Source organism: Emys orbicularis, chromosome 15 (genome assembly GCF_028017835.1).
Source record: "Emys orbicularis isolate rEmyOrb1 chromosome 15, rEmyOrb1.hap1, whole genome shotgun sequence".
NCBI classification, from domain to species: domain Eukaryota; kingdom Metazoa; phylum Chordata; order Testudines; family Emydidae; genus Emys; species Emys orbicularis.
The window spans coordinates 10,101,050-10,117,864 of record NC_088697.1 but is presented as its reverse complement, the minus strand read 5'-3'; positions in this window follow the sequence as shown (position 1 = coordinate 10,117,864).

Here is a 16,815-nt window from a genome sequence, read left to right as displayed (position 1 = left end):
ATTGTTAACGCATTGATTTACTGGTTTTGACCTTAACGTAAGTGTGTTCACCCAACGGTTAGTTTAGTCATGTATACAGTAGTTTAGTCTTAGTGATGTGTGTTCTTGATTTTATTTTTTTCCGCTGAATAAAATGTATTAAGGGGAATCTGGAGTCATTTCTTTCAATAAACAACGTGGGCCAGAACTGCCGAAAATCAGGGTGGAGACCTTGAATTGCCATCTAAATTAACCCTTTGGTTCTCACAGGGGAGCAGCTACAGGGAGCACCTATCTCAGCTCCAGCTGCAACTGGAGGAGCTCTGGGCATCACAAGGGAAAATGAGCCCCCCCCCCGCCCCCCCAGGTTTTTGGGAATTGGGTGGGGTAGTGTGGATGAGAGAGGAGGGGTCAGTGAGGTGGGGAGAGTTTCTGAATAGTGGCAGGTGATGGTGGCTTGCTCTGCAGTGTCCATCATGGCTAGGCCCAGCCTGTACCCCACTCTGGCTGCCTATACCTAGTCAGGCCCAGCTGATGTTGGGGGTCTTATTTGAAGGGTTGTTAATGGAGGAGAAGAGCCGGTACGGTTCAGCGAATGTGGTGCTGGCAAAGTAAATGCATGTGTGTTAACAGGTCATATCGGGGCATTGCGGGGGGGGAAAGGCAGAGTTAAGGTTGTGTGGCCAACCTTAACTATGCATTTCCTGGATTTCAAAAGTTTGGATTTTGCTGAAGTTGAGGTTCTGAAAGGAACAACATCTCACCAGGCAAACTCAGCTAGGCATTGACCAAGTTTTTTTGACCTTTAATTAATAGAAGCAGGGGAGGTCCTGCGTGTCAACTGGATATTAACCAGCTATTAAGCCTACTGCAGGGCTAGATAGTTGGGAAGAAAACAGTGAAAATGCCCATCAGCAAAGGCTTCCTTAAAACAAATACATCCATGACGGGGTGGACCCCCCTGCTGGGACACCACCTGATGTGCTGGGATTTCACTGAGCCACTCTTGCTGCACCGGCCTGGGTTCCCACTCCCTGTTTTGCTGAAGTAAGCACTCTGGCCTCTACAAGCACTCACACACAGGTAGGCCGCACCCAGCTGCACACAGACTCAAGTCAGCTCTGTGTGAGCGGACTCCCCCAGCACTCACGTGCACATCCCTTTTGGGAGATAAACCCAAAATAAAACTGTCTTGCGCTGTATAGAAAAATCTGCACAGCGCACGCTCATAAAAATCCGCCCTCTTCCTCAATGTGAAGAGAGATGTGCACAACTTCTTCCTCCCCTCCCCAGTTAGAAATGACATAAACTGGGTTTAATAATAAACAAAATAAATGTATTAACTACAAAAGGTGGATTTTAAGTGGTTCAAGCAGGGGTGAAAGTAACTTAAAGGACTTACCAGTACTGAGCGGGGGCGTGGCCTCAACCGGAAGAGGCGGGGCCTTTCAAGATGTAAAGGCCCTGGGGCTCTGGCTGTGGCTGGGAGCCCCAGGGCCTTTAAATCACCCCGGAGCTACTAGCTGCAGAGGTGGCTGGGAGCCCCGGGGCGAATTAAAGGGCCCGGGGCTCTGGCCGCCGCGGGTTGTATATAATCATAGAAGGTTAGGGTTGGAAGAGACCTCAGGAGGTCATCTAGTCCAACCCCCTGCTCAAAGCAGGACCAACCCCAACTAAATCATCCCAGCCAGGGCTTTGTCAAGCCGGGCCTTAAAAACCTCTAAGAATGGAGATTCCACCACCTCCCTAGGGAACCCATTCCAGTGCTTCACCACCCTCCTAGTGAAATAGTGTTTCCTAATATCCAACCTAGACCTCCCCCACTGCAACTTGAGACCATTGCTCCTTGTTCTGTCAGCTCCCCTTTTTGCTGCCTCATCAGCTCTGTTATTCCATTACGCTTTCTCAGTTCCCTTCGTATGAGCTTCTCACTTTTCCCAGATGTATTACTGTGTCACAAGTCTCTGCTAACGTCCACGTGTATGCCAGCTTTTCAGCATTACGGGCTTTCCATCCGCACACTTAATACCTCACTCCTTCCACTTGGGAACCAGTTCACTAGGGATCGGAGGACCCAATCTGAATCTGTAAAAGTGGCTGCCTTCTGCATGTTGCGGGTATTCTCAAAGGCTACTGCTGTAGCAACGATCTTAGCTGCCTGGGTGGAGCCAGCAAGCACTGCCCTTTTACATTCATAGATTCATAGATTCTAGGACTGGGAGGGACCTCGAGAGGTCATCGAGTCTAGTCCCCTGCCCTCACGGCAGGACCAAATACTGTCTAGACCATCCCTGATAGACATTTATCTAACCTACTCTTAAATATCTCCAGAGATGGAGATTCCACCATCTCCCTAGGCAATTTATTTCAGTGTTTAACCACCCTGACAGTTAGGAACTTTTTCCTAATGTCCAACCTAAACCTCCCTTGCTGCAGTTTAAGCCCATTGCTTCTTGTTCTATCCTTAGAGGCTAAGATGAACAAGTTTTCTCCCTCCTCCTCCTGACACCCTTTTAGATACCTGAAAACTGCTATCATGTCCCCTCTCAGTCTTCTCTTTTCCAAACTAAACAAACCCAATTCTTTCAGCCTTCCTTCATAGGTCATGTTCTCAAGACCTTTAAGCATTCTTGTTGATCTTCTCTGGACCCTCTCCAATTTCTCCACATCTTTCTTAAAATGGACGTCATTGGTGGGTACTTTCATGGTGGCATGCCCGGTGTACAGCTTTTCCAGCCTTAGGCTTCTTTTAACTGGACCATGGCTTCCTGCTGCAGAACTCCACCCCATTCTTTAACAAGTCATGCGGTGGGGCTGCCTTCTCTGAAAAACCCTCAATGACATCTCGGGAGAAATTCTCCATTCCCAGAAAGAATCTAAGAACACCTACATCTGTGGGAGCCGGGCGTTTAAGAATCAGCTCAGCTCTCTGTTGGTCAGGGAAATGTCCCTCCTGTCCCAGAGTCACTAATTTACTTGTTGGGAGCACAATTGAGATTTCCTTGGGATGAAACCCAGTTTCCTGAATTGTTGGGAACATCCTGTCCAATAGCTCCCGATTCTCTTCCCTGATCTGAGTGAAAACCAGGATATCCTCCACAGAAGAAATCAGAAAACTGTCTCTTTCAGGCAGCCCATCCTTCATCTTGACCAGACGGGCATAAGAAATAGGGACATTGTTCCAGCCTACGGGGACCCTGGCAGAACACAACTGCTTCCTTTGAAAGGTGAAAGTTAATTTGCAGTAGCTGTCCTGGTGTAAAGGGCTAGCAGAGAAAAATCATTGGCCAAATCCAAAACTGAAAATCACTCGGCCCCTACTACAATGAAAGCCATCACTTGAGTAATATCCTAATATCCAACCTAAACCTCCTGAGGTCCCTTCCAACCCTGATAGTCTGAGAGTCTACGATCACCTCCCATGAGCAGCGAGTTCTCTGGGCCCGTGGTGCCCAAGTGTAACAATGCGGTTCTGGCGGGACCCAACCGAGAGTGCCAATTCAGGACTAATTGCTTAAACAGGGCAGTTACAGCCCAAGGCTGGGGTTTTTCCACCTCTAAGGTAAACCAAACCAGCCAGACTAAGAGGACTTCGGTCTCACCCCACTGGCTAACCACAAGTCTCACAAGCAATTTCCTTAGACACTCCAGTTTCCCAGTATCACCACCAGTGCCACTCGTTATGGGGACAAATGGTTATGAAAACCAATACCCCAATAAAAGAAAAAAGGTTCTCCTGATCCCAAAGGACCAAGCCCCAGACCCAGGTCAATATACAAATCAGATCTTACCCACAAATCACGCAGTTGCCAATCCTGTAGAATCTAAAGGTTTATTCATAAAAGGAAAAAGATATGGATGAGAGCTAGAATTGGTTAAATGGAATCAATTACACACAGTAATGGCAAAGTTCCTGGTTCAGGCTTGCAGCAGAGATAGAATAAACTGCAGGTTCAAATCAAGTCTTTGGAACATCCCCAGCTGGGATGGGTCCTCAGTCCTTTGTTCAAAGCATCATCTTGTAGCAAAGTCCCTCCAGAGGTAAGAAGCAGGATTGAAGACAAAATGGAGATGAGGCATCAGCCTTATATAGTCTTTTCCAGGTGTAAGAACACCTCTTTGTTCTTACTGTGGAAAATTACAGCAAAATGGAGTCTGGAGTCACATGGGCCAGTTCCTGCATTAACTGGGAAACATCAGTATAACACGGCTACCCCCTGATACTTATCAGTATAACAAGGCCTTTTAACATCAAGGGCTGGTCTACACTAGGGGGGGGATCGATCCAAGATACGCAACTTCAGCTACGCGAATAGCGTAGCTGAAGTTGAAGTATCTTGGATCGAATTACCTGGGGTCCAGACAGCGCGGGATCGATGGCCGCGGCTCCCTCGTCGACTGCGCTACTGCCGCTCACTCTGGTGGAGTTCCGGAGTCGACGGTGAGCGCGTTCGGGGATTGATATATCGCGTCTTAATGAGACGCGATATATCGATCCCGGATAAATCGATTGCTACCCGCCAATACGGCGGGTAGTGAAGACGTACCCAAAGTGTGTTCTCATGTATTTCTTTTAACATGTTCAAGTGTAAGCAGAGTCAGGATGAGCTCTACCCTGACATCTGGTGTTGAATTATGGCGAGTGTGGAAAAGAACTCCAGGGGCTGATCTTGTTTGCATAGGCACACCCACCCGCCTGGCATGAGACAACAGCAACTGATAGTGGTTACTTTGGATGGGGTGGGATCCCCAGTTTCTCTGTTACTGGGGCAGGAGGAATAAAGTGTTGTCACCCTGATTATGTGAATCAAGGACAATGAAACTGTTTTATGACAGAGGGTCTCACCATCACCTAAGTAGCTCTCGCTAGACAAGGGACATGGGTTCCACAACCCAGAGAATTGAGAGAGGATGGGGACAGGTATTTATACCTGATGGTATGGGCCCCCTTTGTGGGTCTGAAACACCAATTGCACTACCTTCTCTCTCTGCTGTTGAATGTCAGAGCTAACTTTGATTCTATTAGGAGTCTAGTTACAGGCTGCTGAGCTGAATTCACTTTGGGCCAATGGTGCACCAGCACTGGGGCTCCCCTACTATGAGCTGAAATCACAAAAGAGCAAAAGTTACTAAGAGCTGAGATCATTGAGTGCTGTGTTAACTAGTGGGGGAGCCTGAAGCTATATTGCTGAGCAGTTTGCGGGGATGGCTGGAGGAGCAGCGAGTGGCGCGGAGCCTTGCGGGGACGGTTGGAGCGGCCCAAGGAATGGCAAGCAGAGCCGTTTGCGGGGACAGCTGGAGCGGCTCACAGGTCGGTGAGCGGAGCAGCTCGTAGAGCAGAGCAGTTCGTGGGATGGCAGGAAGTGGACTGGCTCGTGGTGAAGGCTGCGGTGGCACCCCATGGAGAGATGGCTGGTTGGCCTCGGATCACGTAAGGTGCCCCTTAACACCCTGCATGCCCCCCTTTTACTCTGGGGCTGCACTGACCAGGGACAGAGACTTTGGGGGTTGTTGGACTTTTGGGACTTTGGGTGGTTGCTGGACCCAAGAGACTTTGGGGGTGTTGGACTTTGGGGACTCTGGGTGATTTTTGGGTTGCTGGATTCAAGAACCAAAGGGAAAGGACACAGCCCAATTTGCTGGGGTGGGTCTTTTGCTCCTGGTTTGTGTTAGGAATCCTGTTTGTGGTGTTTTTTTCCAATTTAATGCTGATGTCGTTTACCTCATGTTATTAAACATTTTCTGCTACACTCAGACTCCGTGCTTGCGAGAGGGGAAGTATTGCCTCTTAGAGGCGCCCAGGGGGTGGTATGTAATTGTCCCAGGTCACTAGGTGGGGGCTCGAGCCGGTTTTGCATTGCGTTATTGAAACGGAACCCCTAGATACTGAACCCGGCCCTTGTGGCTGCCAACTTAGATGGGTAGAAGGGTTACACAAGGGATTTTCCAAAAGATTAGGCACATTGTACATTTTTACAGTTTGTGGTAATAGCAAAACATTCGTTACAAAAATTACCATTAGTAATAACAAATTCATTGCAAGTGTCCATTTACAATCATGTTTGTTATGCCACACCTTTGGCTCAATACCATTGGAGTTTGGGCATTTTAGGGTTAACCTGGGTTTATCTTAGTTCGAACTGGGGGGTTAGTGTGGACCAGCCCAAAGAAGAGCTGGAAACACCTTCTTCCACTATCCCTGCCTTCCCAACAGATAAACTGCTGCTCTTTTCACTACACTGAGCTACTTTTAGAAAATCACAGTTACCTTGTTCAGGTTCACTTCTGCAAGCTGTACTAGCCCCCCATATTTCACCCTTTCTTTCTTCAGTAGGGCTTCCATCTGAACATTTACTTTAATCTGCTCCTGAGAAACATTGTCCTGACCAATGAGACCTTTCTGTGCTTGATCTAATTCCAGATTCACTTCTGAGACATTAGACAGACATTCAGAAACTCCCTTTACAGACAAACTGCACAGACAAACAGCTACTACCCACCAGGTTAGAATCCCCCTCTCCATGGTCATAGCAAAACTGGTTAAGTACAGAAAACTGCCCAGAGTAATACCACATATCAACATAGTTATAAACTGGATTTTCAAGAGGATACAGTTTCTGCTGTTCTTCCCTTGCTTGTTTGACTTGGAGCTGGAGTCTAGCCATCTCCTTCTCAGCCGCCAGAAGCTCCTTATGTGCTTTTTCTTCTCTTTTAGCAACCTCTCTCTTCCTTTCATCAGCCTTTTTCTTTCTTTCATCGGCCTTCTTTTTTCTCTCTCATCAGCTTCTTTCTCCAGCTGGGCCAAGGCTTGCTTTCATTCACATTTCTGCCAGTTTTTGTTCATGTTCAAATTGCAGGCTGTCCATCAGGGCTTGCAGTTTCATTGCTTTTGCTGATGCTTTCGGGCTCATGGTCACTGATCTTTAACCAACAAACTCTCAATACCAAAATTCAAATTTGGATAGCGTGGGGTTCTGACCCAAAGCTTAATTGATCTGGTTCTGTGGATCCAAGCACGACTACGCCACTATAATGATGCGGTTCTGGCGGGACCCAACTGAGAGTGCCAATTCAGGACTAATTGCTTAAACAGGGCAGTTACAGCCCAAGGCTGGGGTTTTTCCACCTCTAAGGCAAACCAAACCAGCCAGACTAAGAGGACTTCGGTCTCACTGCACTGGCTAACCACAAGTCTCACAAGCAATTTCCTTAGACACTCCAAAAAAAGAACAGGAGTACTTGTGGCACCTTAGAGACTAACAAATTTATTAGAGCATAAGCTTTCGTGGGCTACAACCCACTTCTTCGGATGCATATAGAGTGAAACATATATTGAGGAGATATATATACACACATACAGAGAGCATGAACAGGTGGGAGTTGTCTTACCAACTCTGAGAGGCCAATTAAGTAAGAGAAAAAAACTTTTGAAGTGATAATCAAGATAGCTCAGTACAGACAGTTTGATAAGAAGCAAGTGTGACAATACTTACAAGGGGAGATAGATTCAATGTTTGTAATGGCTCAGCCATTCCCAGTCTTTATTTAATCCTGAGTTGATTGTGTCTAGTTTGCATATCAATTCCAGCTCAGCAGTCTCTCGTTGGAGTCTGTTTTTGAAGTTTTTCTGTTTTAAGATAGCCACCCGCAGGTCTGTCATAGAATGGCCAGACAGGTTAAAGTGTTCTCCCACTGGTTTTTGAGTATTATGATTCCTGATGTCAGATTTGTGTCCATTAATTCTTTTGCGTAGAGACTGTCCGGTTTGGCCAATGTACATGGCAAAGGGGCATTGCTGGCACATGATGGCATATATCACATTGGTAGATGTGCAGGTGAACGAGCCCCTGATGGTATGGCTGATGTGATTAGGCCCTATGATGATGTCACTTGAATAGATATGTGGACAGAGTTGGCATCGGGCTTTGTTACAAGGATAGGTTCCTGGGTCAGTGTTTTTGTTCAGTGATGTGTGGTTGCTGGTGAGTATTTGCTTTAGGTTGGGGGGTTGTCTGTAAGCGAGGACAGGTCTGTCTCCCAAGATCTGTGAGAGTAAAGGATCATCTTTCAGGATAGGTTGTAGATCTCTGATGATGCGCTGGAGAGGTTTTAGTTGGGGGCTGAAGGTGACAGCTAGTGGTGTTCTGTTATTTTCTTTGTTGGCCCTGTCTTGTAGGAGGTGACTTCTGGGTACTCGTCTGGCTCTGTCAATCTGTTTTGTCACTTCAGCAGGTGGGTATTGTAGTTTTAAGAATGCTTGATAGAGATCTTGTAGGTGCTTGTCTCTATCTGAGGGATTGGAGCAAATGCGGTTATATCTTAGAGCTTGGCTGTAGACAATGGATCGTGTGGTGTGTCCTGGATGGAAACTGGAGGCATGTAGGTAAGTGTAGCAGTCAGTAGGTTTCCGGTATAGGGTGGTATTTATGTGACCATCGCTTATTAGCACAGTAGTGTCCAGGAAATGGACCGCTTGTGTGGATTGATCTAGGCTGAGGTGGGTTAGACACTCCAGTTTCCCAGTATCACCACCAGTGCCACTCGTTATGGGGACAAATGGTTATGAAAACCAATACCCCAATAAAAGAAAAAAGGTTCTCCTGATCCCAAAGGACCAGGCCCCAGATCCAGGTCAATATACAAATCAGATCTTACTCACAAATCACGCTGTTGCCAATCCTTTAGAATCTAAAATCTAAAGGTTTATTCATAAAAGGAAAAAGATATCGCTGAGAGCTAGAATTGGTTAAATGGAATCAATTACACACAGTAATGGCAAAGTTCCTGGTTCAGGCTTGCAGCAGAGATAGAATAAACTGCAGGTTCAAATCAAGTCTTTGGAACATCCCCAGCTGGGATGTGTCCTCAGTCCTTTGTTCAAAGCTTCCTCTTGTAGCAAAGTTCCTCCAGAGGTAAGAAGCAGGATTGAAGACCAAATGGAGATGAGGCATCATATAGTCTTTTCCAGGTGTAAGAACACCCCTTTGTTCTTACTGTGGAAAATTACAGCAAAATGGAGTCTGGAGTCATATGGGCCAGTTCCTGCATACTTTGCTGAGTCTCAAGGCATATTTGCCTTCTCTCAATGGGTCCATTGTATAGCTGATGGTCCTTAATGGGCCATCAAGCAGGCTAGGCAGAGCTAACACCAACTTGTCTGGGGTGTCATCCAGAAGCAGAGCATAAGTTTGAAATACAGACAGTATAGAGCCAATATTTATAACTTTAACTACAAAATTGATACACACATATAGACAGCACAATCATAATCAGTAAACCATAACCTTGTCTTAGACACCCCATTTGACCCCCTTTATACAAGATTTGGTGCCACTACAGGACCTTGGTTGCAACAATGATCTATATGGTCCCAGATTATATCAATAACGTCACACCAGGCACCAGGAAGATTCCTGGCCCAGGGGCCCGGCTCCAGCAAAGTTTCCCACCCGCCCCCACACACACGTCCCCCGGCCCTGCCTGCCACCCCCCGGGCAATTTAAAACAGCTGCACACTGCCCCCGCCCCGAATGCCCCTGCGGCCAATGGGAAGCTGCGGGGGTGGTTCCTGGGGACAGCAGTGTGTGGAGACCCTGCCCCAGCCTGCCCCACCTAGGAGCCACTGCCGGAGGGGGTGCCCCAGGTAAGCACCGAACTCCCACATCCACTTCCAGAGCCTGCACTCACCCACCCCTCCCCATGCACATCCTCCGGCCCCCAAATTTCCCCCTGCACCCCCTCTCACCCCCAAACTCCCTCCCAGAGCCTGCACCCTGCACACCCTCCTGCACCCCCACCCCCCAAAAACTCCCTCTTGCACCCCCTCCCTCCCAGAGCCTGCACCCCTCACCCCCTCCTGCACCCCCACCCCGTGCCCCAGCCCAGAGCCTGCACCCAGCACCCAAACTCCATCCCAGAGCCTGACCCCTCCCCACTCCAGTTCTTAAGGGTCGCTATCCGGTAACTTGCTGAAATCTCCACCGGTTCCCAGGATGTGCCAAGAGGCCTTTCCCATAGGACCCCATTAGCAAAATCAACTACCACTCATAATTCTCTCAAGACATCAATTTGCAGCAGCAAATGGAATCAGTTCTGCCTGCCCCTGTGAGACCAACCTGGAGTTAAGGGCACCACCGGAGCTTCTCCATCCTTAGAGGTTTTTAAGGCCCAGCTTGACAAAGCCCTGGCTGGGATGATTTAGTTGGGGATTGGTCCTGCTTTGAGCAGGGGGTTGGACTAGATACCTCCTGAGGTCCCTTCCAACCCTGATATTCTATGAGTCTATGATTCTCCTCTCACTCCTGCTAGGGTGGGCAGAGATAGCACGGGCCTTCCTATAAGAGTTCCCTGGAAGGAATAAATGTCTCTGTGCCTGGGTTCATGGGATGGACCGCACCGAGAATGACACACGCAGGGCAGACAGCAGGAATCAGGGCGGACAATCCCCTATCACGGGTGGTTTAGTCTATAACTAGATTCAGCAATAGAAGAGCTTTTTCTGTACCACGCTGGTTGACCAGAGGCCAAACTCAGTCCTCTTTAGGCATTCCAGCCCTTGGCTCCTGTCGACACAAACAGCTGTAATAGCATGAGAGGCGATTGAAAACCCATTTCACCGTATGCGAGGTTAGGGTGACCAGATGTCCCGATATTTAACCCTTTGTCCCGCGTCCTGATCGATGTATGATCGGGACGCCATTTGTCCCGATATTCAGGTAAGGAGGCACCATCCCCGTGGGCGCTCCGGGGCTGGAGTCCCCACAGGGAAAAATTAGCAGGTGCTCCGCACCCACCAGCAACCCAGCTCCCCCTCCTCACCTCCTTCTTCTCCCCCTCCCAGCGCTTCCCGCCGCCTAACAGCTGTTTGGCGGCGCTTTGGACTTTCTGGGAGGGAGGGGGAGGAGCGGGGACGCAGCAGGGCGGGGCAGGGACTTGCGGGAAGGGGGTGTAATGGGGGGCGAGGGCGGGAAGAGGCAGCGGGGCAGGCGAGCACCCACCAGGCAGAGGGGAAGTTGGTGCCATAGGGACAAGTGGCGGGCGGTGGGGTGAAGAGGTGAGCGTGGGTGGGGAACTGAGGAAGGGCGCGGTGGCGGGGGGGCTGAGCAGGGAGGGGGCGGGGCCTGGGGCAGAGTGGAGGCGGAGCCTGGGAGGAGTGGGGGTGGACTGTGGGAGGGGCTGATGGCGTCCCAATGTGTCCCGATATTTTACTGTTGTGATCTGGTCACCCTATGTGAGGTTCTTACTAATCCCAAAGGATCAGACACTTACCTTCAGGTCAGGGGGAAGGGATAGCTCAGTGGTTTGAGCATTGGCCTGCTTAAACCCAGGGTTGTGAGTTCAATCTTTGAGGGGGCCATTTAGGGAACTGGGGTAAAAATCTGTCTGGGGATTGGTCCTGCTTTGAGCAGTGGGTTGGACTAGATGACCTCCTGAGGTCCCTTCCAACCCTGTGATTCTAATATGTATCTCAGACCTTACCCAAATATCACAGTTAGCCAATTCTTGGTAAACAAACTAAAGATGTATTCATAAGAGAAGAGAGTTATAAATGGTTAATAGATCACATATATACAAATGATTGCGAAGTCTTTAGAGCAGGGATGGAATAGATTGTTGGCTTGCAAAAGTCTCTCTGGCAACTTCCGAAAGATTGGAAGGTCCTCAGTCCATCGTTCAAGCTACTCCTTTTAGCCATCAATCCACAATCCAGAGACTTAGAGCAGGAACAAAGCAAACTGGAGATGTCGCAGGGGTCTTTTATATCCTTTGCCATGTGCACGGAAAGTTACTGTCCCAAACAAGGCCCACAGCCCCTGTGTATGGAAAGTTACTGGCCCAAGATGGAGTCCAGGGTCACATGAGCACAGCCAGGGCTGGATTAACCTTTTGTCGGTTCGACCCCAAACATATTGGTGGGCCCCCATGGGGATAACGGAGCCTGGGGCGGGGAGGTCGGTACCCGGGGCGAGGGGCCTGTTTAAAAACCGGCAGCTGCCCGATGCAAAGGGGCCTGCCCAGACCTGTACTGCCAGTGCCCCTTCCCCGCGGGGGAACGCCCGTGCCGTGCCAACAACCCCCGGCTCCCTATGCCTGGCGCCCCCTTCCTGCCCAGAGCCCCCCACCGCAAATGCACAGAGCCCTCCAGACCACGAGCCCTGCCCAGAGCCCAGCTGCCCACAGGCCCCCCCACCCCACAACTGCCCAGCACCTCAGATGGAACTCCCACTCCCTAGCGCCCCACCACACAGTGTCCTGCCCCACAGCCCCAACACCACAACTACACAGGGCCCCAGACGGACCCCCTCCATTGCCCACACCCCAACACACACAGATCTCTCCCCCCACCCAGCACCCCTCCAAACCCCTCCACTGCCTAGCACCCCAAAACACACAAACCTCCCCCACTGCCACGCGCCCCCTGCTCCCTCACCGCCCCCCTCCCGAGACCTACTCCCCCACGGCCCTGCCCCGGGCCGCACTCATCGGCCCTGCTGGGAGGTGACTAGGTCTGCCGGGCTGAGCTGGTGAGGGCCGGTCCTGAGGTGGGGAATGGCTCTGGTCTGGTGCTTCAGGAGCCAATTTTTTTTTTTACAGGGAACCACTAGCCGAAAAACCCGTCTCTGGCTGGCCGAGCTGTTACCCTAAGAACACATTCAAGGATCTTGGAGAAGCCCTCCTATGGCTTACACCCGCCTTCCCAAATACTAACCCATTCATCTGGTCCCGCAAGGTGAAAGGAGGGGGCCACTCTAGTGAAATTGTCAGGGTTTACCAGCGATCTCCCTATGCCCTTCAGGGATCCTTTTAGAACAAACTCGATCTGGTCTCCCTTTGCGAGGCCACGGAGACAGCCTGCGACTCCAAGGATTGACACCCTGGCAGTACTTTTCCCAAACAAAATGCTTTAATTCAGTGTAACCAATCTTTCCTAATACAATTAATCTAAACCTAAGTTAAAATATAACAGGTATACAAGATAAAGAGCCCCAAACCGGAATGTCATACAGTCGGAATGGCTTAAGGGATTATATTTGGCCGATGGTGATCAGTCACATAAAGGATACTGACCGCAGGCTTAATCAACTCTAAGCTTTATACATAGCTTTAAACATATACATACAGACTTCCGACTTCATTATTCCAAGGATACACATTTATTAACCCGACTTTCAGATTTTCTTCTTTGCTGTTCTTCACACTTTTAGGGTTCTCTAATCTTCCCCTTCTTCTGCTGCTCCTGACCTGGCTGACTTTTATACGTGCCAGCTCTCTGCATTTTATACAGGGTCCTACCAAATTCGCGGCCATGAAAACCGCATCACGGAATGAGAAATCTGGTCTCCCCGCCCCACGTGAAATCTGGTCTTTTGTGTGCTTTTACCCTACGCTATACAGAGTTCACGGGGGAGGCCAGCGTTTCTCAAATTGGGGGGCCTGCCCAAAAGAAAGTTGCGGGGAGGTCGCAAGGTTATTTTAGGGGGATTGTGGCATTGCTACCCTGACTTCTGCGCTGCTGCCTGCAGAGCTGGGTGGCCGGTGAGCGGTGGCTGCAGCGTCTTTGTCCTCCAGATGTGCTTCCAGGTATTGAGTTGTGGAGCGGGCACGAGGCCGAGACAACATGTCACCTCCCCATTTTATAGTTTCTTCCAGCTTGCTGGAAAGATCTATGCTTGTGACATGGAGGTCTGCCCCGCCCCCGGTCCAGCAGCTTCCTTTGTCTTCATGCTTCCTGAGAAGTCTTTTGAGCTGGCCCATGGAAGAGTGGGAGGATCCACCCTAACTCTAACCCTGGAGGAGTCTCTGCACCTTGACATCTTTAAACCACAAGTTGAGGACTTCAGTGGCTCAGACATAGGTCAGGGGTTTGTTACAGGAGTGGGTGGGTGAGATTCTGTGGCCTGCGTTGTGCAGGGGGTCGGACTAGACAATCATAATGGTCCCTTCTGACCTTAAAGTCTATGAGTGGCTTCCCTTTAACGGGCGATCAGTATGTCTGGCTACGCCAGTGTGGTACCTGACAGGTTGGTTGTGAGTGCTCAGAACATATTTCAGTAACGCGCAGAGAGCAAAACTGCCTGACTTCCCACACAAGCCAACAGGTGATTAATGTTCAACAGATCACGACTTCTAAAACGATACCTCGCCAGGCACACTTGGTGCAATGCATGGCATAATTATATGACAGTGGGGGGGGGGTGGTTCCAGGGTGCCACTCTGTGGCAGTTTGATTTCTCTTCTGAGTTTTACGCAGAAAAACCATTTCCTTGACATGGCTCCATGAACAGTAAAACCTGTTGTGATGGAGCAGGGAGTGCGGAGATTGACCTGGTAATATTGCGTGGGAGTTTTACTGGGACTGTCTGCATGGGTGCTGGATGGTGGTGGGATATCGGGGGGTGACTTCACTTGAGGGATGATACGTGAGCCTGTAACCTGAGCCCAGGAGGGGTTTGGGGCCAGGTGACACCTTCTGCCCGGGAAACTGGACAAAGGCTGGAGGAGGAGCCGGGGGTGTGTGGCTGGGTGAGACAGCTGGAGGGGGCCTCAGTTTGGCTGGGGAAACGGAGGGAGGTCCAGACGGGGGTCTCGGCTCCCTATCCCCGAAGATGGACCTGACTGAGGGATCCTGTTTCCTGTACCTACCTACAAGCATAGGTGCCAACTTCTGCTCTCGCCGGTGGGTGCTCAAACCCCCGCTGCCCTGCCCCGACTCCACCCCTTCCATGAGGCCCCACCCCTTCCCCAAAGTTCCTGCCCCAACTCCACCCCCTCCCTGCCCCTATTCTGACTCCTTCCCCAAATCCTCACCCCAGCCCTGTCTCTTCCCCGCCTCCTCCCCTGAGCACACCCCATTCCCACTCCTCCATCGCTCCCGGAGCGGCCAAACAGCTGTTTGGCGGTGGCCGGGCAGGAAGCACTCGGAGGTAGGCGGAGGAGCGAGGACGCTGCGCGCTCGGGGGCAGGAGGAGGAGGGGCGGGGGGGAGGGGAGCTTGGCTGCCGGTGGGTGCAGAGCACCCACTCATTTTTCCCCGTGGGTGCTACAGCCCTGGAGCACCCACGGAGTCGGCGGCTATGCCTACAAGCTCTGTTTTGGACTGGGCTCCTGTGGTCTAATAAACCTTCTGTGTTACTGGCTGGCTGAGAGTCACAGTGAATCGCAGGAAGTGGGGGGGTGCAGGGCCCTGACTCCCCCACACTTTGTGACACCTGTCTCTTGTCCAAGCTGGGGCACTCAATTCCATTGAAACTTACTCTCCTTTAAAAGGAAATACTGGCCAAAGAGACGGGATGTGGGCATCTTCCACCCTGCCGGTGAAACGTTCACTCTCCTGTTTATGCTGTTGTCCTTTCATGGAAGGCCTGGAGTGGAACCAAAGGCTGAGTTTATCCAGGCTGAGGAAAGAAAGGAGCAACCCCCCTCCCCACCCGCCACCGATAATCTCAGTGCTCCAGTGACGACCTGCGATTGGAATCACCGCTGGCCTGCAGCTTGCAATCGGAAACGGACTGTCTGAATTGTCAAGGTCTGAAACGAATCACAATCTCCAGCAACGCTATGAGCCACAGTCTGCTTCCATCATGCTCAAGCCGGAAGAGAAATTGACAACAATTCTTGCCATTTAGCCGTGACACAGTGGGGGGAGGGGGGGGAATTGTGTTGGCAGAGACCGGGGTGTGGCCGGGTTCAGGCCATAGCAACAGGCAGTGTGGAACCACGTTGGATTCTGGAAGCGGGTGTGAGGCAGGGACTGGTTGCTGCTAACTGGCAGATGGAACACGGCTTTACAAGGATCTCCTGGGTCGGATATCTGCATCATAGTTAACTGTGATTGCAGGGGCTACTTAGGCACCTGAAAACTCTAGTTTTTTTTTGTTAACTTAGAAATTAGCTGACAGGAGAACGGTGTCTAATTCCTATATAAAGAAAGAAAATTCAATAAATATTAGGCCCACTCACCTCTAATACTAATGTGTTCTGGCATCTTGTGCCATGTCATAGAATACCAGGGTTGGAAAGTCATCTAGTCCAACCTGCTGCTTGAAGCAGGGCCAATCCCCAGACAGATTTTTACCCCAGATTCCTAAGTGGCCCTCTCAAGAATTGAACTCACAACCCTGGGTTTAGCAGGCCAATGCTCACACCACTGAGCCATCTCTCCCCTGTCCTTAAGGGACACTGGGTAGGTTTAAAATTGTAATGTCTATTCTTACTTTGTTACTAACTCTTGAATGCAACAATTGCAGAAAAAAGCCAGATGACTTTCTATCACTTTTTTTTTGCCATTCCCAAAGCTTGGAACAGATCATTTAACTTCTGGAAACACCGTACCAGGGCAGGGCCCGGTGAGTTCATACAGCACCTGCTGGAGCTCTATAGGTGTTACCCAACGACAAATCATAGACTAGAAACTGACTTTCACCAGGAGTGAAACTGACACTTTCAAGTCATTTTCACAATATTGCCAACTCCAAACGTTCAAAAATGATGAATCAGGCTCACCGTAAATCATGAGATTAGCTTTAAAATCATGAAAGAGCAGTTTCCCCCGGGGCGCCTTCTGCTCCGATGGTTCCTACAATCTCAGTAATTTTATCATCTGACATACAAGCTGTCATCCTGGCAGGGAAAGAAAAGAACAGAAAGTGGAGAGAAAAGGAAAAAGAGAGGACCCCCATCCCTGCCCCAAGCTCTCACTTCCACCACCCTCCTTTACTCTCATCCCATCCCACTCGGCTCTCTCTATGCTGCAGCCATGGACATGACACCAGAGTTTGCTGTGGTTTCGAGCATCAGCATTGAAAGCAAGGAGTCTGTCTCTCTGGTGCTCATTATG